General features: G+C 37.6%; 1 long non-coding RNA gene across 2 annotated transcripts; it reads right to left on the reverse strand.

Moving 5' to 3' along the window:
- Window positions 1-580: 580 nt before the first annotated feature.
- Window positions 581-27,215, reverse strand: LOC127369726 (uncharacterized). Of its 2 annotated transcripts, XR_007886111.1 has the most exons (9): window positions 25,407-27,215; window positions 24,304-24,371; window positions 22,852-23,359; window positions 22,130-22,197; window positions 19,883-19,940; window positions 19,104-19,172; window positions 16,152-16,283; window positions 5,465-5,537; window positions 581-5,357 (listed from the first exon to the last, which is right to left on the reverse strand). It is a non-coding gene; the product is annotated as an uncharacterized LOC127369726 (long non-coding RNA). The 2 variants fall into 2 exon arrangements; XR_007886110.1 differs by lacking the exon at window positions 16,152-16,283.

Here is a 27,215-nt window from a genome sequence, read left to right on the forward strand (position 1 = left end):
TCTTATCGTTGTTGAAAGGACTTCATATGTGTATTTATATAGATTATATTGAGAAAAAAAATCTATCCAATGACCAGTGTTGCTTTAGAGTAGATATCTGAGGTGTTTACACTGCTTGTTTATCTTGCAATAACTTCTTTTTGTTTTCTTTTTTGTTTTTTTGTGAATGAAAAATAGTTTATGGGGCCTTTGCATGAAAGCTGCAATTTGTTGTACTTGGGCAAATAACTGTGTTTATAAACTTTGGTCTTTATCGACGGAAAGTATGATCGAGCTAAGTTTTAGACTGTATCCATACCAAATTGTGGACTTTTTGCCTTTCAAAGTGTTTTTGTTGTGTATCTGCAAAAAGTGTGTGTGAATTAAAATCCACCAAACAGAAACACACTTTGCCTTAAAGTTCAAGTGTGAACTTTTTATGAAACAGAACTGTGCCGAATCAGAGAAGCAGTATTACTTCAAATGCAGACTATTCAAGTTTAATGCCTTTATGAAAACTGCTGGTACGACATTATGAATTTACTCATCAGCGTATATCTATCTATATATGAACATGTTTAAATAAAATTACAACACAGAGTTGTAGAATACAATGCTATTTTTTATTTTATGTTGGAAGTATTCTTTGGTATAAATGTACATAATTTGTATCATGTATTAATTGTGTAATTAACTGCCTCCTGAAAAACTGCAAAAGAAGAGTAAATAAACCTTGAAGATTATACACAAAACAGTTTCTAGCATCTTTATGAGAAGCAAACATTTAATATATTTCCATACAAATACAGAAGAGCATAACTGAGTTCTGGCTGAACCAGTAAACACGACCTTCCATCAATGCTGAGCTTCTGCTGGCATCAAAATGTAGGAAAAAAAAAAATGCATTCCTAGTTAAAATTGTCTAGAAAAGAGCAATGTGTACAATGATAGTTTTAAATAAATGTTTGCCAGATGTCAAATATTCACAAATGTAATCACAAACATTATTAATGTGCATAGCATGACAATCCTTTCCATGCAAACGCCCACTTGTTCTATGGGCGGTTCAGGATCACATTCATGGAGGATCAAATTCATGGGGTTTGAGATTAAAACATTCGCGAAAGCATCCAAATATTATGCAAGGGAAAGCCTTGAACAATTCCCAGGCATGTTTCCTCAACAATGCCTTATCTGCATTTCCATACTTGCACCGCTAGTCTTTGAACGCCATGTCTAACGGCCGGTGACTAGCATTAGAGCAGATAGGGCTGCTCCCAGCACTGTCTCCACGACGGTCAGTCTTCCTCGCCGCTTCTGAAAGGAGCCTGTGCTTCTATCACAAGGCAGGAATGGGAGTGGGAGAGAGAGAGAGAGAGAGAGAGAGAGAGAGAGAGAGAGAGAGAGAGAGAGAGAGGGAGGGAGGGGGTGAGAGAAAGAGAGACACACTAGAGAGAGACACACTAGAGAGAGAGAGAGAGAGAGAGAGAGAGAGAGAGAGAGAGAGAGAGAGAGAGCAATGAAGGTCAAAGCCTGTCATGGCTGCAGGTGGCTGGTTTCCCCCCTCCCACCCCTCAGTAACCCATTCTCCACACACAGCTTTCTCACTCACTAACTCCTTCTCTCTCTCTCTCTCTCTCTCTCTCCCCTCACACACACACACACACACACACACACACACATACACACATCTTACTATCACTTTTATTTTATTCTTGCCCGGCACGCACACATCCTCACACACTTCATTCATTTCTTGTTCCTCCTCACATGCACACATACCCCTGTTGTTTTGGTCCTTCATTCAGCGCATCAATAGGAACCTTCATCAAAATATTCACAGGCAGGGAAGCTCCCTGAAGTTCAGATAGGGACACCAATGCATGAACAATAGCTGGAGCTGTAAGGCTGCATGGGCACATTCTCCTGGAACAAAAGCTTCTATCTGAGAATAATTTGTCTCATCTCTAGAAGTGAGATTCAGGTGGTCAAGTGATCAGAAGTGGTCTTTGTTTGGGCCTCTTACTCCTTCGCGCAACAGAAAAGCATTGGATTGCTGTGAAAAACATAATATATGACATGACATAAATCATCAATAATCTGGGCAGATAAGCCTGAGAAATACACATATCTTCTAGAATAGGATGCAGAAATTGTAAAAAAGAAAAAAAGAAATGCCTGGAGTAAAAGTTATTTTCTGGAGTATTGCTGACAATTTCAGAAAGTTCTCGTGCTGTACAAAAAAAAAAAAAAAAAAAAAAAAAAAAAATGGAAGTGAGCACAGGATACATCAGGAAAGTATCAATGTCTACCTCTAAACACAAAAGGGCCCCATCCTGCTATGACCTCGCCCTACCATCCTCCCCCTCCCCTACTGTGTCATTTACCCACAGTTTCTAAATGCTTCCTACGGCCAGAGTGGAATCTGCTCAGAGGTGCCTGGGCTTTGTGGCGGAAACATAATTAAAGTGGTGAAAGATGTAAAAGGTGAAGAATGGGGATGACATCAGGCCAATTTCACACTTGGCACTCGAATGGCTAGGTCCAAGCCAGGACTCTTGCTTCGCAACACAGATCAAAGCCCACTGTCACCGCACCAGTGCTGGAAAAAAAAAGAGGCAAAAGGACACCTAACTATGCTAATCCCCAGGACGAATATATTTTAATCTTGTTAGAATACAAGTTAATGCCGTGGCTCAGTGACTGAACTTTTTGGCAAGAATGAGAGGTGGACAGAATTACTTTTACCTTTTCTACATGAGGTGCCTCTGTCTGGCACCGGATAAACAGTCAGAGTCTGAACAAACTTTCTTTTGGGCAAACTCAGCATATTATCAAGCCGCATACTGTATAGGCAGCTGATAGCAGATGCAAGCCACTGAAAAGGCAAGCAACAGTTTTCATTAAGAACAACGAGAGAGAAAAAAAAAACCCTCAACCCCAGTGGTTGTGTCAGTGACCCCGTCTGAATCCCCACTAGGGCACCTAACATGCAAAGGAAATGAGTATTTTGTGGACTGGTTTGTCCCCTCTCACATTGAGCCCTCCTTTCTCAAAAGCACCTTGGTAACCCTTGATCTCTCATGTATAGAAGTCAGGGCGCTGGGGCCTGCAGAAGTTGACTAGGCAGACAATAGCAAGCGGATGCTTTCTGGAAAAGTCACACCCAGGCAACTCTCATTTCACACACCGTGTTTGAGCGACCCTTGAAAAAAAAAAAAAAAAAAAAAAAAAAAAGATGCAAGACTTTTCAATAAAGAGTCTTTTTGTTCACTTGACGAAATTCAGAAAGTCATGTACGTTTTTCCCACGTAGCCACCATATCTGGTTTCTTGAGTGGGTGATTGCTTAGGGGAATGAATTAAAAACATAATACAATCTTGCCTTTAATTTCACAAAAGATGTTTATAATGTGGTTTGACCAGCAGTTCTTCTAGTCTGCAGTGCATCAATGACTGAATCATGGATGTGTCACAAAAGGATCCTCTTTCCTTTTGGACAGAAAGGGGATCCAGTAATGAGGGAACACTAAAGGAAATATTGGTTCAGAAAGAGTTAACGTTCAAGAGTTAGAACTTGTTCTTAAAAAATTATTTCACACGACGCAGGTTGCATCAATTGTTTCAGTTCAATCAGGATTTTTTTTGCATTTGATAGAAAGATTGGCAGCGGCTTTGGTAAAATGTCTTGCTGTACTGAATTCTAAGACAACAGATCACAACAAGCACTTCTGAAACTGAAAACCAACACTAACCTTCAACATAATATACTGATGTTATGGTTTTAGCAGATAGAAGCAGATATTCATGCCTGAACAAAACAATTCCTAATCATTTTAACCAAAAATAATGCCAATTTGGTCTATTTTTAACTTTATGTTTTCGTTTAATATAACAAGGGCTGAAACTGTTATTTTCATTAGCGATAAGTTTGATGCTTATGTTTTTTATTATTCAATTAATTAAAAATAGAAAAACAAAGCTCATCACAATTTTTCAGAGCATGAGGTGACCTCTTCAAATTGCTTGTTTTGTCCAAATTTATGATGAGATAAAACAGAGAAGAGCAAAATCCTCACAGTTTAGAAGCTGGAACCAATAAAAGTTCAGCATTTTTGCGCGATAAATGACTTTAACTTCTTAATTATCAAAATTGTTGTAGGTTTATTTTCTGTTGACAGACTAACTGATTAATTAAGCAATTGTTTCAGCACTAAATATAATGATAATACCACTAATACGACTATAGTTTGTGTAAAATGCATCAAACTTAATTGTAATGTGTGACTACAACTGATATTATACTGCAATACAGTTTTTTCCATAAAGTTCTTCATCATTTAGATTGGGGAAAAAAAGTTATTCAGCATTATCAATTTATTTTAACTAGCAACAGCCAGGTGTGAGTAACATAGTGTTTTAAATTATCTTTAAAGTTGGATCACCTTCAAGTATTGTAACACCTAGACTAGTAGCTGACTTGCCTTTGAACACTAAGGATTCTTTGGCTGTTGTATCATGTACAGTATATATCCTAACAAAGTTATTCTCAAATTTCATCTTCAAGTTTCTAAGTAATAAACTGAGTACTTAAAATTTTACAGACGTCTACTTTCCCACTCCCTGAAAGCACTCCAACTTAAAATATGAGCTAAATAGGTGTGCAACAAAACAAAACTTTCAGAATAAACAAGCTTTAAAAAACTGCAAATAAATAATATCTTTCAAATAATATCTTTCTCTGACATCTTTTATCAAAGTCTTAACCTGACATTGGGTGTTTAATACTGTATCTGTAATGCACTGAAGTAAACAATGTTGAATCTACCCAAATCAGTACCAACTTCATGTTTCAGACGGGTTTTTAACAATATCAGAACCGAGAGTAAAACAATCAGCACTCTGGTGGAAATACTAATGCATGCAAGAGGTCCAAAGGTATCAGTTGAATGTGATATGCTGCATTATACTTTCATAATTTATAAGTCGGGGGAGTTTAATAGTTTAAAGTCTGGGAGCAATAAAAACCAGATCTTTTGAACAGAAACAGTCAAGGTGGTTGTGTTTCTTACTGTCTCTTACATTCTTCTTCTACATACTAAATTAAGATGTACAATGTACAGTCATCCCATTTTTTGCCTTTGTTACTGAGTTTGTGTTGCTTGCTGACACAGCTAGACAGGGTCAAGGATACATCTGACTCACCTCAGGCCCCCTGCTCTCCCCGGGGACTGGCCTGTCACTCACTTTGTGGTTACGCATCATAGCTGACAGAGGCACAAAGTGAGAGCTCGATGCTGCATCAACAGCAGCAACATCATCACCAAAACCCATCCTTAGCATGACATCTTCCTCCTAGTCCACCACCAGCTCTCTACACTGTGGAGGGAAGAGGGGAAAAAAAACATATTCACACCAAGAGCCAATAATAAAATGTCATTCAGTGTGAGTAGGAAGACCTAAAAATAGAAGATTTGGACATTTACCTTAAAATTCTCCACACTGCCATTTGGATGTGGAATGCCTTGCAATAGAGTTGTTATGAAGTGGAAGGAAGACCTGCAAAGGTTTGAAATCATTGGTTGTAATGCTTAATTTCAGACGGTTTATTGAGACTGCATACACACATCTACGCCCTGTGATCCATTCTAAATGGGTCTCTAGCTCTAACAGTGTTGGGTTGGCGTAGCGTATAGCCTTTAATTGGTATTAGTTGGATGACATAATAAGCACATGCATAGAGCCGTTTGACTAAGAGCAAAGGGCTTCAATGATCACTGATCACAGTACTTTGTTCTTTCTACATTAAAAATGAATACAGTGACTGAAATGCTGTACAGCACCACTTTGGAATACAAATGATGCTGTGGCCAATGCTGACAAGCCAAACTAAGAACTATTACAACTACAACACATATACAGTATATGAATACAGTAGCTTGTTTTTACATCTCAGATGCTACAGAGCAGAACATTTGGTGGCCGTTTCCATTGTGCCAGGCTGCAATCGATAATTTGGAGAATAAAATGGCAGCCCACCAAATCCAAATAGGAAGGGTCACACTGAATCCAAAAAATGACAATTAGCTTAAATATTTTCCATTTAGCTGCGTTTGTACTACGAAAATAGTGTCGCCATGGTTTCACCAATTATGTTTGGATGGTTTTTTTCAAACTCAATCATTTAAAAGATTACTCTACTGCTACACGTAGTTCTACATTCGGAGAAATTGTGGCTGAGCACTATTGCAAACTACTTTTGGATAGAGCGGTGACAAAAGAAGTTAACCCTTCACTGATTTCAGCACCATCTACCTGTCTAGACTTCTCTAGATTGTACATTGTACTCAGACGGCCAAATGCACCAAAAAATAATCATCTCAGTTTTAGTTGGCGTACAAGGCGAGCTACAGCTCACTCGACCGTGCCTTAGCTCACAGTAGTGGGCGTCTCTCTCTTTCTCCCTCTCACTCATTTTGGTGCATGCTGCCATTTTAACTGTTCCTGAGTGGCAGGCGAGAGGGCGGGGTTGGTAGTGGCGGCCATGATGGTGGAATCGCTACACCCACTCCTGAAGAACAGCCTCAACATCAAAGCCAATTCGCACATTGAGCTATGTTGTGGTTCAGGCCAAAACCAGGGACTCTAGGTACAGGACGAAGTATGTCACGTAATAAATAAGCGGATACAAACAACTCACTGCATGCACGGAGGAGGATTTTCATCAGAGAATAACACACTAATTACATTATTCTGACTATCTGAAACAATAAGAGAAAATGTATCCTAATTATTTGCAAACAATATGTTTGACATTTGCATGTTTTAATTAAAAAATACTCGGTATATAGCAATACTGTATGTCAGTGTTAATGTTACATAATTAATATTATAATAATTTCAAATATTTCTCATTTAAACATGTAACTATAAATACAAATTAAGAGAAAAGTAAACTCAGAAAAGTGCTGCACATGTGCTGCACATCACATTCATTTACTGAACTATAAAATCAATATAAAATCAATAAGCAAAATTACTGTATGTCTGCCCAAAGTAGAGAACTGTCTTTAGTTCAACAATCCACAACATAAAAACAGCTCAAGAAGACAAGTACTACAAAATACTGAGTCTGAGTCTATGAGTAAGAATATGTAAGAATATTTTTCTTTGTTTAAGCTACAGCTGCCTGTTGAATATCATATTTAAGAAGACAAAACAGATATCAAATTCAAAGATTACTTACTGTGCATGAGAAATAAAATGACCAAAAATCTATCAAACGCAAAAAACAATCATGAACTAAAAACAGCACGACCTTCTTGGTATTAGAGTAACAGATTAAAAAAACAAAATCAGTCCAGCTTCCAAGAGTGTCAAGCAAACAAACATAAAATTCTCAGGAGAGCAACGTTGTCATTTCAGAGGTCAGCAATTTTGTTCTGTCTTGCACACTTGTCCTGATGTCCTGTAAGGGAAATTATTAAAATTAAAAAAAGGAAGTTTTGCCAACAAATTCATGCTTGTGGTCCCTCAAAGCAGATTGTGTGTATGTGGGTCACATCCATACCCCTGCCTCATTTCCCCACCCCCAACTCTGATAATCAAAAAGAAGAAGAAAAAAAAAATCTTTCTTAGATGACCAGAGTGGCTCCTAACCAACTACATTTGAGGTCAAAGTTCATTATGTCCCCTTGGCAACACCAGGGCAACAAGCAACGGTGTCTAGACAGGTCATGGTATCCCCCCCATGCCCAAACCAACCCACCACCCCCTGGCTCTTTCCGGAAGGAGGTGTCAGCAGCAGCCAAGTGCAGGGTAAACAGGGTGGGGGGGGCTGGCCTTTGGCCCTCCTGAGGTCGGATCAGCACCTCCACCCTCCACTGATCAAAGATGAGGATCCTCCATGCCAGGGCCTTGGTCAAAGGGGGCAGGGTCGGGAGATGAACTCTGCGTTTCTGTAATCTAGACGTGTCCAGACCCGATTGTCTTCTTTCACAGCCCAAAATGGACCCTTCCGGTGCTGCTGATTACATTAGGGAGGACAGCCTCCTTTCACAGGGGCGCCCGGACAAAAGAGGCGCTTCCGTGCCCCTCGCCATCTGGTCCCAAAATAACAGAAAAGGTCCCAGGAAAAAAAAAATAAAAAAAAGCCCAGCCAGCACACAGCCTTAAATGAAAGGAACGCTGTTTGAATAGATGGGATGGCTGGACAGATAAGCAAACATACAGTAAAGCCTCACACATTTACGCAGAGATTGGAACCAATCTAAATCAGCAAATAAAGCAGTGTACATGTGCACTGATGAGCAGGTCTGCAAATCATTGATGGATTTAAGTAGAAATGGAATTCTGTATATATAAATAGAGAACTGTGCCACACATACATCATTATTATTGCAAACCATCAATGCCCAGAGGCTCTTCATCAGTTTAAACTAATCTATGTTGTACCAACGTGGACCACGTGGATAGATCTGTGATGGAAATGAGAAGAAAAACACTAAAATATGTGATGGTTTTGAGTTTTTAATACAATACAGTCGATAAAAGGGGAAAATAATTTAAGACATAGAACATTATTCATAAAGGCAACTATAAACACCCAAGTATGTTGTAGCTGAAAGGATTTTTAACTTTGAATGGCTAAATTAGCATTATTAATAGCCAACAGACCTTTTTCATGACATGAAATAGTAGGGTAAACACAGGCGTTACCAGTGATACTACCATTCAGATCAAACAGAGTCAGGGTGCTGCTATTGTAAGTGTTGGCTCACTGGAAAGGCTCTGCTACAATACATGGAACATTAGTTATTAGTATCATTAGTAACACCTTTGTTTACCCTACTATTCCATGTCAAAATGGCTGCTGTGAAAAAGGTCTATTAGCAGTATTTGCAAGCTCAAAATCGGCATGCTGTATATCTGTCATATTCCCATTTGTTACTTTCACTTCGTACCCAGTCCACCTTGTTAAAGCTCTGTGTCAGTGTTTTGCACATGGCATCATGACTTTTGACCATTCCTTTTCACAAATCCAAAAAACATTTTTTACAGATGCAGCTGCTGTTTGGGCGCAGATTATTTGGCCTAATTGCAGCTCATGTTGCCTTGAAAACTCCCAGAAATCCTAGTGCTGATTACTAGGCCTCTATTATAGTTGAAAATGCTGCTTACTGGCATTCCACATAATATTACTTGCATTTATAACATTGTTTGCAGTTATGATGAAGTTACTTCAGAGCTGAGATTCTTTGTCATGTGTCATGTGTTTCTGGCCATTTTGTTTCATGTGCAGTGAGACTTTACAGTAGCAGCCCAGCACAAGCATGGTCAAATGAGGACGTTTCTGTTATCAGTCACCTGGTCGTCTTTGCTGTCAAAGTTTTGGTATTTTTTTATTTTAATAATCGGACATGAGATGAATATAAAGTAGCAAATGTTATCAAAATTGGTATTTAGAAGAATCTGGAATATCTGAAATCCAGACTTAGATCAGGTTATAATAATGCGTTCTGTTCACTTCAGCAGCCTCTTTGAAATGCTTACACATGTTTTTAACACGCAGGTATTTCAGGTGTGCTACAAGGTGTTATACGGTCACAAAATGTATAACTTGGAGCTTTTGGAGCTCTGTTTTGCTAATGCTGATTATATGCTCTGCTATGCATGTCTTGTTTTCCTCTCACAGTCCACAAGGAAATTTGGTAAATAAACAACCTCATTAGTGGCAAAGGTGATGCTGCCCTTGATCTTGAATGGTTTTGTCTGGAGAAAGGTGAATTTGCAGCATTGGGAAGTTGGATTGAGTAGCCTGCCCATATGGGACTACCAGCTTTGTTATAAAAACTGATTTCAAAACAAAGCTAAAAATCTAAATTCAGCTCTTCACTGGCACAAGCCAAGCAACAATGAAATATGTACAAATTATATAATTAGCCACAAATCACTTAATAAGCCTAAATTTGATGTTAAAGGATTCTCAATCTCTGTCCACCAATGATGAGTTTAAACTAAACTCTTAAAACTCTGCCTATACCTGCCCATAGCAGGATTACAGTAAAAACAACCAGTTACAGCACAGGGTTCACTTTTAAATGAATGTATGTACTCAATGATTCAGATAGACCTGTCACCCTAACGCTGATATGTGGGATTTTAGAAATTAAGAGTATTGCCAGAACAATTGATGATTTAATGAATCATGAGATATATGCATAGTATTGGTAGGGCTAGGGCATGCAGAATATTCAAGGTAAAACACCAAAAGACAAATTTTAATAAAGATTCTCTTATTCAAACACCAGAGAAATTATGTAAAGCTGATTTTAAGTACTGGAATTTCATGTAATTTTAACAACTTCTTAAATTATGCTTTAGATTTAAATATAAAGTATCCCAGGTTTGACATAGCAGTTTTTTATGCAAGTCTTACATAAAAAAGCAATTCGGTGAATCGTTTACCTTCTTACTTTTCATTCTCTACAGGTCTTAATTTTTCTCAATCTGCTTTTCTTGCTTCCTTCTCCATTATAAATCATATCCAGGACCAAAACCTTCAGTTGTCTGTTTTTAATCCATATTTAAATAAGTTCAAATAAAAGTGAGATGCATGAAAATAACGAAAAAAATAAGCAAAAGAACTGCGGTTACACACCAAAGGGTGCACATCTAAGTAGCTGAAAATGGTCAAATAGCACAGATAAATAAGCCGATTCTTAAAGAGATTCTGAATGCGAATGACAGTCTACTTGCATGATTTTTGACAGCTATATCCTGAGAAGACTGGAAATTACTGTAGACTTCAATGGCTTAAAACACCTACTTCAAACATGACAACAAGCTCTTCTCATCCCTGCTGTGATGCAGCAACACCCTGCATCATCTTTTACATCAGATTATTTCATCTGTGTCATTTCTAGGAGAAGCAGTTCATATAAAAACAATATGGAGAAAATAAAATAACTGCAGCAGTGAGCTGCTGTGATCTGCCTGTTCTTGTGACAAAGCCCAAGAGGAGAATAAGTTGTTTTTTTCCAAATAAAAGTACAATTTCCAAACTCCAGCAATGAAGCATATAACTGCTCTAGAATGCTGCAGACTTTCACGTGGCTTGGACAGTCAGTTGCCAACCATATTGGTTGTCCTTTGTAATGATGATGCCCACTTGCACCTGCTTTGGTTAACCTTTCAGCACTGAAAGTCAAACCTCTAAAAAAATTTAAAAAAAACACACACACAACCTGGTGTGGCTGATGTTTTTTTTCTTTGTTCTTTGTTTGCTCAAGAAGTATTTTTTGGCCTTGCAATTATTGATAAAAAAGTCAGAAAAAATGCCTGTAGACCAGAAGAGAATACAAAATTCCAGGGCAGCTAAAACCAAACTGTGGAGTTTTGTTAAGGTGAGGTTTGCCGCAAGATGACAATTCACTGGCAAATTGTGCAAAAGTAAAATATTGCTTTAATTGTGTGGGAATCAGATGCACAATGTAGGTATCAGCCGATTATTATTCACAAAGGTTAATGTCATGACGATTTTAGAAATTCATTTAATTTGTTTGACCTTACTATACCAGTGCAACGCTGGCATAAATGTTAAAACTTGCTTTTTTAAAAGCTCAGGCAATCATACAGAAAAGTCTTACAAACAGAAAGCTGTTTTATATTCATGAACTACTTTGCCACTTTTTCAAGCAGGTAGAGAAAAAAATAATGCACAGAAACGAGATTCACAGTCAGAACTGAGGCAAACTCCTCATACAGTGCTGCATTAGATCATACAGCACAATCCTGTCCTGGTAAATTTCTATTCCCAAAACATTTTAGAAAATATTTTATACAAAATGCAAGAAAACCAAAGCTCTTTCACCAGCAGGTCAAGCAACAACATCTGATAAATACTGTCCAGTGAGCCACATGTGCTTCAAGTGCTGACAAACAAATACAGCATTTCCAGAACTTTCTCTCAGATACTCTGACTTCCACTTTCTCAGAGAAGACAGCAACACTGAGGGGAGTTCTCTTCCTACTGCTATCTCTGAATCCTTCTTCGACCAAACTCTCAATACTGTACATCATCTCCTTCTAATTCTTTGTTTATGGGTAAATAAAATCTAAATAACAACAGCATTACCAAGTCCAGCCCACTACTGACTCATTGTGCATGTGTCTGCTGGGGGTTTGCACATAACTGGCAGACACCAGCTCGGTTTCACAACTGTGGGATAAGTGAAGTGAGTGTGACATATAGAGGGCAGGTGGTGCCAGTCAAGTGAAGTACACAAGCGTACTCCCAATCTGTACTTCCTTAGCTCCATAATTAGTTATTTTTCCATAGCAATCTCCAAATTATGTCATCAGGCCTTACAGAGTACTCATTATTCACTGCAACAAACAAGCTGGAAATAACACTCAATCCTATGGAGACCTGAGAACTGCGTTCCAGGGAGGGACTAGAGTCGCTGTGTGAAACCAACAAGAACCAACACGACACCTGGCATTTTCCAGCTAAAGTGGGCTGTTGCACACTGCTGAGCACAATGGCAAGGCATGCTTCTTAATTGTGCAGGTTTGAGAATACTGCGAGAAAAAAGATCACACATATGGTTGTACATATAAAGGCTTAAAAACCGTATGCCTTTTGTTTTGATAAACATGCAACATTTATGGAAGAAACAGATATGTTTGGTGTCTTGATCGGATGCAAAAACATTTACTAAAAGTTACTGTGACTTAGCAAGAGCTCAAGGGTGTATCTACTGTGTGAATCATGCCCATTTATAGCAGTTAGCTAGTCAGTGTTTGCCAACTGTAATTACTTATTTTTATAGGTAACGCACCACAGAACTCAGTTGTAGAAAAATAGTTTAAACGATCAGAGACAATTAAATCACAAATAAAAGGAAACAAACCTAAATATCTGATGCAAAGAGAGCAAATATGTTTTCTTGTAAAAACTAAAATGTGTACTTTTCTTTCATAGTATGCCTGATAATCATTAATCATCATTATTTTGCTATAGGTTACACTTTTTAATAGTGTATGTTTGCTATAAATAAACTCAACAACTTGCCTTGCTGTAATCTTGGAAGAATAGGCAGGGGAAAATCACCTTTGCATTCATTGTTATTTTCAGTGTGACCGAATAAACAAAAAAAAACATGAAGGTATACTGATGGCAGGTTAGACCTGTCCCCTGTTGTAGTAACAATTTTAAAACTGAACATGGTTAAACACTACCATGTTAGGGTTAACTTAATTGATTTCCTCTTTAACTTTTTAAAAGTAAAAGTCATCTTCATGCACAAACAAAACAGATACATATACATTCAAAACTGTAAAAATCTGCAAACAAACTGATCATATGATCAAGCTCAAACAAAACCTCATTGTGTTCATTCCAAATAGCTGCATGATTCCTTAATTTCTGATAATAAAAAGGTTCTATCTTCAACTGGTTTGTAAAATTTTAAGGAGTTTGTGAGAAGTTTGTTTTATTAAATATTTCTAAATATCCTGAATTATTATTCATTTATTGCTTGTATTATTCAGTCAATCACTCACCGCTCACCACTTTCAGTTTTATGACAATTTATTCAAATGAATAAAAGGGTTTTTCACAGAGCCAACGCAGATGAAATGATAATAGAAAACACTTGAGACATTGCAACATGAAAGAGGTCTAATATATTTTAGTAAAATGGACTACAGTTAGAATGAAATCTAACAACAGGTCAGCTGTAAGAGGAAATTAAAATGTTTCAATAGTGCCTACCTGTAAACACTGATAATTGATAACAGTTCATTCAGTTGAGAGTTACAGGGTTTGCAGTATTAAGATCAGAGAATGTAAACAATTTTTTTTTAAAGATGGTATTAAGATAAAGCTCTTGGGAACTGGTACAACACCTGCACATTATCCTGCAGTGTCTGCACTTTCATAAAAGTGACAGGGACACTGACTTAAAGTCACTGCAAACATTTTAAAGAGGGTAATTAGTTAACAGTTAAAGGCAGTAATCACCTAGAACATAAAAGGACTCAAAGGAAAACAAACTGGAAATGGGCTGGTACCATTCACATCACAGTCGGATTCTAGAGGTCATGTGCTAAGTCCTGTTAAGAGCCTCAAAGGGCAAACGCTGCACATTGAGCACTTTTGTGTGAGTGTTTAGAAACACAGGGAGATTTTAAGCACACAAACATGAAAAATATCAATTTCACATTTGGTTTAACGCTTTCACACTTTGTGTCACTGACACCCAGAGAGAAGGGCTGTGGAAGACAAAACACAGCTCCTGGATAAGGATCATGTTAATTCCTATCAATTAGGATCAAAAAGGGATTAACTGGCATGGTTGCAGCGGTAGGATGGGGGCCCATGCAAAGTCACTGAATACTAGGGGTCACACCCCCGACTTCATTAGACCTGACCTTTGCACGCCATTGTGCGACAGGAAAGAGACCCTGCAGTCTGTGTTCCCCCTTTACCCATCGTAGATGGCTTATGGGGAGTCAAATATGAGACATGCAGAAAAGCTGTTAGAGATCAGTGAAATATGAAATATTCACTTTCAAAGTCCAGGGAGACTTATTAGGTTACTGCAACTTGGTGCAGGTGAGTATTTACTCATCAACCCCCAACCTCCCTGCAAAGGAAATCATTTTTTTCACCTTTGAGAGGAGTGAGATTTACTAATTAGTCATGGTGCGGCCTCCCCTCGCTATGATGTACCGCCGGGTTGATGAGCTCTAACTCTGCCTTGCCGTCTTAATTCACAAAAGGTCAAATGGCAGAGTGAAAGCAGGTATTCCAGGTGTGTTAAAATAAGCCCCAATTAGGGAAAAATGCAAGCACACCCTCAAGTCTCAAATATCCAACTTGGAAGTAAACTTTCAGCAAAGCTCCTGAACTGGGGAAAATGTTTAATGCTGTGGCATGTCAAGAGTATTTTTTTTTCTACACATTCATTACATAAAGAAAGAAATGAGAATGATTGAGAGAAATAATGGGTTGTCAGCATTTAGAACTAACTGTAACAGTAGATTGTACCTCTTATGGAACCGGGTTAAAAGTAGTTGCTGCAATATTATTTTTACACCTGGGATTCAACTAGGTGAGAGCTTAGACTAAACATGTATAAAACTTCATAGTTTCTCTTTTGTGACACTTGTTCAAGCATCTTTAGGGTTGGAAAGAGCTAAATTTATAGCTGAGCGGACTAGAGATGAACAGAAATGGTTCTCAAAGTACCATATTGCAGTCTGACCAGATGTTTGTACTCACTGGTAAGAACAATTACTTTATTGTACCGTATGTTCAATAACCAAATTTGATTGATCCTTTATTAAAATGTGTACAAACTTAACAAACATCTGCTCATTTATCATTAGCATCTTTAAAAATCACTGTGAGGCTGTAAAATTCAGTATTGGGCAAGCTCTATAGTGACTATAGGGTTACAAAGACATTATGTACTCTCATACCAGAGCTGAACAGGGTCTGGCCAGCTTAAAAACCCCAGCTGAGAGCAAGGTAGACCTGGGTTAGATAACTGACAGTTAACCATTCTTACCAAAAGCAACAATTTTTTCTAGATTTTTTGTCTAAAAGGACATTAAAAGTCCACCCATACACATATAAGATGAAGTACAACAAGCACTGACCCTGCTGTTTGAATCTTCATGAAGCCCTGTGCAGTATGTTAATGGTTTTGTTGGAAACTTAGACTGGACTATTTGTAAGGTCTCAATCCAGCGGTATGTGTAAAGAACTCAGGGAAAGTTAAGACTTAAGTAAAATAGCAGAAGTTCATCTCAGGCCAAAAGTTGCCTTCTAGAAAGTAAGCGCTTGTTCAGGCTGCTGTTCGGTCTAAGCAGGAATGCAACCTTGCTCTGCAGTCAAACAGTGGTCACCCAGGCCTACAGCTTTCTTTGTACCGTTTATGAGGGTGTTCTAGATGAGCACACTCCATTTAAAAGTCAGTGGTGGATTTGCAGTCAAATTAAAACAGGAAGTATTGCTGAAGCTGTCAGTGCTACGCAGCTGAGTGGGAACGGACATGCTGCATGTGCACATCTTAAGAGTGGCTGGGTCACAAACAGTAGGAAACAAATGCAGGCAAACATTCACACAGCACTGCAGTCAAAGAAATCAAATTATTTACTTACCTTTCACAAAGCCCAAAAAAATAAGTGTTGTGACAACTGACATTTACAGTATAGTCACTGTGCAATTTCAGGAAGGTAGCCTTCTTCTAATGAGGATCTAATATTCATGTGGCGTTGATATTGATGTTGCACCTGAAATTCAAATCCTCTGCTCAGTCAGTGAGTGGTGTATTGTGGTTGTGTTAATGCTAAACAAAAGGTCTGCTATCTGCAGGCAAAGATCTTACTGTTGACCCAATATCAATTTCATACCTCAGAAATTATGTTTGTGCAGAGAACAAGATAGTTTGCAAAATCCACCCGATAAAGTCACTCATGTTGTTATTCTAATATTAGGGCATCATGAGTACAGTAATAAAGCAAACATACTCAACTGAAACTGCTCAGCAGAAATATTAGATCTAAACAACAAAAAACAATATAGCATATTATCAAAAGCGTTTGTGGTGAACTGAAGTACTGATATGAATAACTAGTTAATACAATCAAGAATTAAATTCTGAGAACAGCTGAAATACTTTAGTTTGAGTGTGCATGATTACAACTAGAAAATGTCCTTACTGCCTGCTTTATAAATGGAACTTGCAATATATGCTGAAGTAAACCTCTCTTGTTTAGTACCATCTACAAAAAGGTCAACAGGTTTGAGCAAAAAAAATTAAATAAGAAATCCAAACAGGTTTGGTAATTCCGAGCTGGCTCTTTCTCTCGTGAAACCACAACACATGCATAAACCCAAAGTGCCTTTTCTCTCTCCATTTTCATGGCAAGAGAGCAGAGGCCCAGCTTAATATGTTACTGACAGCCACTGTTGTGTTACGTGGCATCAGAACACAGTCTGGCTTTCACGCGAGGTCTTAACAGTGGACGAAAACAAGTATTCAAGAGGGTAAAGGTCACCTAACCCTTTCAGTGAGTCAGGTTAGCAGTTCTACATCACAATATACAGTACTTTTAAATAAATGTTACAGTGGGCGGATTTAAATTTAAAGAGCATTTACATCCTATGCAACTAACTTTATTGTAAGATATAAAGATCGCTTTTAAGAGTAAGAATTTTCAATTAATGCAGTATAACATACAAATAATACTGCATTATATATCGCTTTAATTATCAGTATGCGTAATATATACATAAAGAGTAAAATATTTATTACATTAATTCAATTTTAATATGTCTATACAGTTAGCTTTATGCAACAAAAATGGCATTATGTATAATTCAACAGTATTTGAAAATAAAATAATTTCATAATATCATCGTACAAATCAGACACAAAATAGCGACCTCACAATTATAAACTAATGTCGTTAATTACTCAGGTGAAATAACAATAAAATATTTTTGTGTTAAATAATGTTTATAATGCCCAACTTGTTTTTTTAATGTGCGTATATTTTTTTTAAGTTAGTGCTTTATAAATACTGTAAAACACAATTTAACTGCGTTGAGAACTAATAATACTTATATAATATTATCCGGTGAAAAATTCCAATTACAAGATCAAATCATCAATCGTATCAAAAAATTATATTGTCATTGTGTTGGAAAATATTTTTGTATTCAAGTTAATTGCATAACTTACTCATCACCTTATGTGTTTGATGAACTTCTAGCATGGATCATTTTTGTGATGAAAAATAAAAAATAAACCGCACAAACTGTGCATCGCTCTCAACATTTTCATAGCAAATAATTTCACTTTGTACTGGTAATATTAAGTTACTGTAGTATATAATTATATGTTTACAATTTAACACTGCTTCAACGTTTAATTCGGGACTTTATCAAAGTAAACCATATTAAATCCATCGAAAGCGTTTGTAAGATAGTTTAAAAAGAATGAAAATAAAAAAGGACATTTTCATGATAAAATCAAAATGCTCGACCACATAAAAAATAATCGTGCTGTATCTGACAAAAAGTAAACCTATAAATCATAAACTGAAATTTAACAGAAGTATTTTTTACATGTACCCGTTCAGTCCAGTTCAGTATTATTTTCAAAACTGTTCCATTGAAAAGTTTGCTTATCCCTCAAAATGCTGTTTTCTAACAGGATTTACGCTGCGAGTTCAGATTTCATTTTCTACAAGCTACATTACAGTTCATCTCTTTCGCCATTGCCTAAACCTAAAATGGACGCTGCTGGCTTTGAGTTATCGATGGCTAGGACCAGCTAAGGGTCACAGCTGTGCAGTTGTGCTTTTAGGAGGGAAAAGGCAAATGGATCCATGTTTTGGCAGTCTGCCAGGAGACTCCTTAAAATACAGTGAAGGCCTTGATTTAAAATATGCCACACCAATGTCAAAGGAAACTGCGTCATTACGCAGCAGAGGCTGGTGAGATAAACAACCCACCGTTTACAACAGACAATGGCAGGTGCAGCTCTTGTACAGAACAATGCTTTGAAGCATGTTCAAATTTTACTCTGTATGTGCACAGAAATAACCCAAGAAATCTTTTCATTATAGCTCAGGCAGCATTAGAGCCTAGATGAAAGCCTGTTTTCTCCAGACATCATCATGATGTTAGACCTCGTGACTGCACTGTGGGTGGAGACAATGAGCCAATAGAAAAACAGGATGGAGATTTAGAGCCCTTCTTGCATCAGCATTTTCCGGCTAAGCCTCAAGTGAAAGTTACGAGATCCATATCCATGATTATCTTATGAAGAGATCACAAATCTGTGTTAATAAAAAATGATTGCTGCTGACGAGTGAATGGCAGCACTGAATTTGATTAGCCATTTCTCACCATCATACCACGTAGAACTGGCAATGCAAGCCAGAGCTTAACCTCTATAAACACTGGTCTGTGCAGCAGACTGATATTTCCCTCAGGCAATCACATTCACTCACTGCAGCACCTTAAAGCATTCCTAGAATTGCTTTTCTCAACTTTTAACATGCCCAAATGTGCTTTAATGAACAGGTCAACACAGATCTTACCATTTGGGCGGACACGCTCCAGCGTCGAAGACATGAAGGCATGACAGGATGCAAGAAACCATGGATCTCCTGTGTTGAACAAAAAAAGAAAAAAACAAACATCATCAAACGTGGTGTGCGGCTTGGTAATAGTGAAGATACACATTATGTTGACACAGACATGGGAAATAAAAAGCAGAACGAAAAGGAAGACAAGCTTCAAAATAAAAAGCTATTTTATTTTTGTTTGGTTCATAACACTGCAGATTGTAACACGTTCAAGCTAAATTTGGAGTCAAAAAGTTACAATATATAAATAAATACTATGTTGCATAGGTCGCAATCAAATTGCTGATATGAAAGCAAATAATGGCTGTTACAGTAGTTTACCATTCTAAAAAATGCATGAGCTGTAGTTGTGTGTTATAGGATTTACTTTAAAATAGGTGGTATAAAAACGCATTAATTAGGAATAGGAATGAGAGTATTAAGTGATGCATCTCTTAATGTCTAATCTGCATGCAATAAACACACAAATCTTCATCCACTCAGTATTGTGGTCACTATTACAAATGACAAATGGTCACCAACATCGAAGAACCTGCTATAACTTTGTGATGCACCATAATTTTATGTTTTAAAAACAATAACAATTTTGGAAGCCATGCCGTCAAAAGGGCATAATCTGATAATATACAGTATATTTAGCAGAGATGTTTATTTAGACCTACAATTTGAAATTGCAACAAGTTACCCCAAGAAAAATGTATGATCCTAAAACTAGTTTTTTTTTCCCTTACCTTTCTAATTGCAAGTCCAATCATTATTGTCAGACACTGGATCAGGTTTGGGCCAGGCCTGAAAAATAAAAAATACTGCATGTTTTAAGTGTTTCTGTACGTGCTAGTGAAAATATTATCAACGAGAACTCAAAAACTATTAAGCAATATGACAAGACGAGACTAAAGGAGCTGTCCGGGAGCAGACGAGTATGCACTAAGTAGGTGATAATGAAGAGATCTGTCCAGGCTGGTCACTGATATGGCAAACAGATAAACATCACAGACTCACTGAGTGAAAGTAACTTGTAATGTCAGACTGAGGCTAGGAGCACTTTTGGAAGCCAAAGTTAATATTGCCTTCACCCTCCCTCACTGAAAGATTGGACTGTGAAAACAATATTGCAGCTGCTTTGACTGCTTTGAAAACACATTTCATTGCTCGGTGGAATTTGTGACTTTTCAATTTAAATCTTTCCTTCACTTTAACCGAAGTAGTGCAAATTCACTAAAAGACAGGTTGTCTTCCGTGAAAATTAGAGGCTTATTTTATCATGTTATAACTACTTTTTACAATAGAAATTATGATAGTAAGAAGAAGTTTCACTGACTATTATTACAGCACTTAACTGAGTCTAAAGCAACAAAGCTATAATAAATGATAATAAAATGTAACCTGTTACAATTACCTTTTCTTTCTAACTGATAAGCAATGCAGTGTATTGGAATTTGCAGAGTTAGTAATTAGTCCAAAATCCACAAAATATGCTAATTTATACAAAAATGTAAACAGATGTTTTAAGTATTAGATGTTTTAGAAGTCAATATCAAAACCAGTCATAGATTATTTCACATTACATAAAATGATACTTGTGTTCACAGTGTGCTTAGCCACTTTTTCAGAAATGCTGAATAACTACGGGTTAATAGATTCTACTACTAATTTCTTTCAAGCTGTCTGTAAGATATTGTAATTATTATAGAAATACCTATTGTAAGTATGTGTGCTTGTAAGATACTGTATATTCAACAGAAACATGAAGATTTATTTTCTTCACAGAAGCTAAAGTATAAACGTATATACCAATTATATAAATAGAAACATTTAAAAATCAGAAGACGCCGAAGACATTTATATAATATGCAGAGCCATTTTGGTTGCTCATAATAAAGATTTTGCCCTGAAAGCCTTTTGCACCAATTGGCGGTGATGAATCAAACAAAATGGCTACCAAGCGTACCAATAACAGACAGATACGCAGTGTTAAAGGGAGGAATAAACTTCCATCAAGTCAAGAATTGCATAATAACATTGGAACTGTCCAGATCCAGGGCTGCGTTGACCCAAGGATGGTGACTAGTGATTAAATAATCATTAAAATCAACTAAACACAACAAATTTAGGTTAGAAAAACCTGGTAAACATTCACTGTGCTGTTCTTTGTGCAATATATGCTTGAGCAGCAGTGGTCTGTGTCACTGAAGTACAATGCATCACCAGCCTTCCCATGTTTTTTCTGCTAACATCACAGTGCTATAGCAGCCATCTTGCCCTAAAAAGGCAGACGCTGGGAGGAGGGAAGAGGGCTCCCCCTAGTCATATGACTTAACTGTCTGCAGACAACTGCAGTGACAGAGCAAAAGCGTCTAGACAAGTCTGAGGCAGCAGCAGATCAGGTACACATGCACTGTCCCAACACAACTTCATTTGACTTCTACATTGTTTTTTCAGTTAAGTCTAAGTTTGGATTTATCCTCCTTCATGTCTGCATAGCAAGATGCAAAAGCTCATCAATTTGGGTAGGAAAGAATACAACAATTAACCTCTTTGAAAGTGTGGACGAGCTTTGTTCTAACTGAGTTCTAGTGAAGAGTGCAACATTTTAAAATATCTCATATATATTAGTCTCAGCTATTGAGGGTGTGTTAAAAACAATGCACAAAACATCTAGAACCTTCCATTTAAAGCGACGATACAGCCAGATTTAATATTACATTAAAATATTGTTGTGTTATAGTTAAGGACTAAAATATAGCACGAAAGAAAGCCGACACATATACTTTATGTGATGTTGTCGCTACTTGTGGGAACTTTAACGTAAATACTACTAAACATTTACAGAGCAAGTGGCTAAAACATTGTAGCTAATAAATGCAACAATCTGATAAACCTCATTAAACGTATGCAGCATCACCCTACATCACTGAAACCCTTAAAAAGTGAACACACTACCCGTGTCTCCACCTTCAGTGTGTACAGAAACCAACCTTTCTAAAGCTGGTGCAGGCTGCTTTCTGGATGGTGCACTCCTCTTGAACTCCAGCCTGATGATCCCCTGCAGAGCATAAACAAGGGCAGGAAAAGAAAAAATATATATATTTCATACAGGATTCATATTACCTCACCCCAGGGTCACATAGATTAGTTTAGATTAGTGCAATTAGCACGTGTGCATGAAAAAAAAGGTTTTTGTTTGGTGCTTTGTAATTATAAATTGTTATGGTTGTGTAGCTGAAAGGGTTAAAAAGAGGATTGATGAGTCAAAGTAAGACCGGGTTCCCCCCCCCCACACCCCCACACCCCCACCACCTCCTCCCTCAGGTGTCTGCTGAGTAACAGGTTGCCTAGCTTAAGTGCGCGTGGGGTTAATCAACAACCTCACGTCAGCAAAGGTGCGTCACCTGCGCATCCTCCTGAAGTAGCGTGAACGAGGTCAAGCCTCCAAAACAATACAGCTGCTGTGTGGAATTCGTATAAGAAATAGGAAAACACACACATACACACACACAACATATGACTTATTTTAACGGCCAACATTTATCGGGCTACCTACAGTTTGCTACGATAACTGGGTAATTTAAATTACAAGCACATTTTAATTACATTTTTTCCTCAAAACATTAAAAAATAAACATTTTGTTTCTGGCTAATGTGAAATGCTGCAGTATGACTGTGTGTCAGCCAACTTGCACTCTGGCGCCTGTCTTACCTGCCTGTGCATAAAGAGCTGTCTGCTGATAGACTGCAGGAAGAAAAAACTTTCACAGCGTTTATCTAAAAAAAAAAAATATTTTGGCTGAGCGTGGCGACTCGTGAGCGAAGGCGTTTGAGGAGGAGAGCAAAAAAATCCCATTTCCAGCAGGCGGCTTCCTTGTAAATGTGCAAAGAGATGTTAAAAAAAAACCTCCCATCTCCAATTTTATCAATTTCAGACAGACTCCAGACAGTCTCCAAGCGGTTACGTGCCTGCTTGTCCTGCGCGTGCACGCTGAATGGCGCGGGAAGCGGCGATAACAGATCCAGAGTGACAGCGCGAGCAGCCAATGGCGAAGAGGAGCCGGATCCAGCGTCCAATCACAGTGGCCGATAGGTATAAACCCCCCGCCCCTCCTTCCTCCTCCTCACCCGTCTGTTGACAGTGCACTGAATAAAACAACAGTCTGAGTTAAGCAGTTCAATGCACTGAGATGTGGGTCACTGACTGCAGCCTATCCTCTCTGGGAAAATTAAAGAAGCGTGGTATTATTCATTACAGAGAAATATCATGACCTCATACATGTACATAAATTATACAATTAATTGTACATCACATGGGCTTGAACCAATTAACTAAAATTATCATAATTTGCCTTTTCATATTTATTATTCATACTTTTTAAATGTATAGCATATAAAAGCACATACATATGACCTCAAGTGATAAAGTTACCAGACATGTTTTCGTTGGGCCCTGCGACTCGTGCTGTTTGTTTTAAATCTGAGACACCAGTTACAATTGCCAGTGATATATGCAGCAACCATTGTGTAAATACATGCAATACTTTGTTGCACATGACTACATACACCTGACTGAAAGTAGTCTGGTTATCAAGATGTCTCCCCTGATGCCTGCTGCCCAGGTCTCCATCTATTTATCTGCTTGATTAGTAAAAATAAATCTTCATTTTAAATATATTTATGATAATAGATAGATAGATAGATAGATAGATAGATAGATAGATAGATAGATAGATAGATAGATAGATAGATAATCAAAATACAATTTAAAAACTAAAATAGAACAATAATAATAATAAAAACCTCTTAAACTATAATATGTATTGAAAATGCACTGTACAATGATAGTGCAGTAATACATTGTACGTTAATAGTGCAAGTCAAATAGATAATGCAATACAGTGTATATGCTGTACAGCAAGGTGTAGGATTGTCTTTGGCTATGGACGTAGAATAACTGCATTTTCTGTATAAAAGATGCTCAGAATGGATGCTCAAATCCCAGTCCAGTGTCCCCTGAAAGATATGGGATTTAAACCCCAGTCTCCTATGTGGGATTGAAATAGACATCCACAAATCTGCCAAAAGAAAATCTTCCCATTGGAGTATATTAAGCTAATAGTTCTCGGGCATGGCCACATGGTAACACATTCCTTTGACCTACCCTCATTACGAAAACTGCTCCAACTCAGACACCAGTCTCAGAAGGTCTCAGACAGAGTTAGTCTGCAGCTAAACACAATGCATAATGATTGAAAAAAAGTGAACATTTCTTTCATTTAAAGAATAACATATTGCAGGCCCATACACTCCCACTCCACAGCTCCCGTATCACTTTCTCAAGACAGTTGCTGATACTTGTGAACTGACAGCAAAAACGTATTGTCCCACACAAAACAACTTCCAAGTTGGATTTAAATTCTGTCAAAGAATACACACAAGGCGTACAGACAAGTTTGTTGTAAAGAACCTCTCTCCTTTAGATGGGAAATAACAAGTCTTGTCCCTTCAGCTTTGCACCCTTTAATTTGCATTGTCATGGAAAACCGCTGGATTTGGATAGGGCACAGAATCATTGAGGTCACCATAATAGAGTGTGACAGCTCCTCTTTTCACAACTATTTGTAAAGTAAAATCAAAATTCCTGGGAAAGTGAATCTAGGGGGTATAGAAATATCTCATACAGCTTTGGAAACAGCTGTTAAGACTGCATATTTAATAAGCCATGGAATACATATTGATATGAATTATACCTGCATTCATTTCAAACTGGATACATGAGGGTTTGTATGTACAAATAACAGAAAATGTGAGTTTGGGAGATTGAAACATCAGGCTTAAATTTAGAAAGTATATTATAAAGAAGCAGCAGCACTGGGTCCTTTCCATTTTTATTTTTTGTTTGTACACTACTTATTATAAATATCGGCCTGATTACTTTGACTGCAGCAGCAACTACACATGACATGCAAGGTGTCTCAGAGTGCTGTGTATAAATTGCATTTCATATGACTTTTAAAGAGAAAAGAAAAAAACATTTGCCAACTCAACATCTTGTCTGTACAATCCCCACAGTCCATTAGAATTCACAGACTGTCTTTCACTAGGAAAGCCCCTTTACGCTTTCTCAAATTAAAAATCTCATGGCTGATCCCCTCCATCGCCCTGGCTTTCAGATATTGACCTTGTGGTGCTACAAAATAGCTTCTTCCTCACTGCGGGACCCCATAATGAGCCAATACAATGAGGCTTCAGTTCACTGCTCACCTCTCTTTGGTGTCTCTCGGGGTCTTTGTTGACGTTTGTCAGCCCAGGAGGAATTTGGGGGTTAGAATTCTGCTGTAGTCTAGCTGTAGACTCAGACAACAACTTTGACTCCCAGACAGAAGCATGAAGGAGGAAAAAACTTGGTCAGAGATAAAAAGGCTTCGACCTTACAGGGAAGAAAAATCAAAGGAGTGACTTGAATAAAGATTAAGCACCATTCTGAATTTCAGCCAAATTGGCCAAGATTTGGAAAGGGCAAGCATTTACACACCTGGCATCTCTAAAATTGGAAACCAAGGAGGGTCATACTTTTAAACTTGGACCAATTTCCCTGCAAAAATTTGTTGTGCAATGTAACCTGAATCCAAATAAAGAAAGGTGGGACTGTTTGGAGTGAGTTCAGTTATGTCCATATAGACGTGTCAAACTGCAAACAGCTCTACACAAAATCTGACTGGTAAGCAGTTGGGCAACCCCATTGTATGTCTCATCTACGAACCCTGCCAGTCAACCCTGCACTGAGATGAACCCCAATCTAATACTGTACAGAGCTGAATGAAGTAGAACTAATTATATTAGTTATAATGTGTCCATGGAAGTTGAAAGTCACTGCTAAGATGTGTGTGCAGCATGCATGTATTTAATATATAAAAAAATTTACTCAACGTTAAGTAAATGAAACAAGAATATGCCCTGAAATCCCTGGTATGCCATCCTTGTGCCTGGTGTTAATGTAGCCTAATTATAATTATAAAGCAAACAGAAGAAAAACATAAAATATTGACAATGCCGTTTCTGTTCTATTCTAGCCATCTTAATATATCATAAAGCAAATATAAACACATTTTCATGCACAGTTCTCACCAGAAGGCTGTGATTACACATATTGATGTAATTATGTGTGAATAGTTAACACAGAGAACAAAGCAATGCTGAATATGCAAATGGTTGTCATATTAATGGTCTGGCCTTTGTTTTTTAAAATAATTTTATATGAAGCCACTGTACTCACAATAACAACAAGCCAAGCCAAATATACAAGGCATTTACTGTGTGTTTCCAATTCAACCCCAGAAGAACGGAGACTTTGTGAACTATGTGATTTACGAGAAGTGGAGAATGAATCTCATTTTCTTTTATACTGTCCCTTCTATGATGAACTAAGAGCCCCTGTTGTAAATGAACTGTTTGCTCAAAACCCTGAAATATTTTGGAGTAATGATGATGTCAGGATGTAATGTTTATAAGTTAGCCTCTTTTGTTACTAAAGCCTGGATGAAACGTCAGGATGATTTATATCGTTAATGTTAGTATTGTTTAGCATCTACTTTTGGTTTTTGGTCTGTCTATCTTTTATAATGGTGTCTTGTAAGCCCTTGTGGGCTGGGCATGCCAATGCATAACACAATAATAATACAAATTCATTCATTCATTCATTAATTCATTCATTCATTCAACCTAAATATATTAATCTAACCTACTGTACATTCATAGTCTACTAGTATTTCCTATAAAAATGTATACCTATAAAAGAAGAAGATATCTATAGAAGTCTGAATTAAACCTACTAATATGTGTTTAAAGGAGCAACACTGAAACAACTGTATAACCTATCCAACAGTACAACAAATACATTTCCCATAACAAACGCTTGTGCGTGCAGTTATGTGATATATTGTACATCAGCAGTGCAAGACAGACCTATAATGGTCAGCCAGTGTGTTTACCTGCCCTGTCAGACAGACAGCTCGCTCATGTGCAGCAAACCGCTCGGGGTAGCTTGGTGTTTCCCACCCACAATGCATCATC

This window comes from Dicentrarchus labrax, unplaced genomic scaffold (genome assembly GCF_905237075.1).
Source record: "Dicentrarchus labrax unplaced genomic scaffold, dlabrax2021, whole genome shotgun sequence".
NCBI lineage: Eukaryota > Metazoa > Chordata > Actinopteri > Moronidae > Dicentrarchus > Dicentrarchus labrax.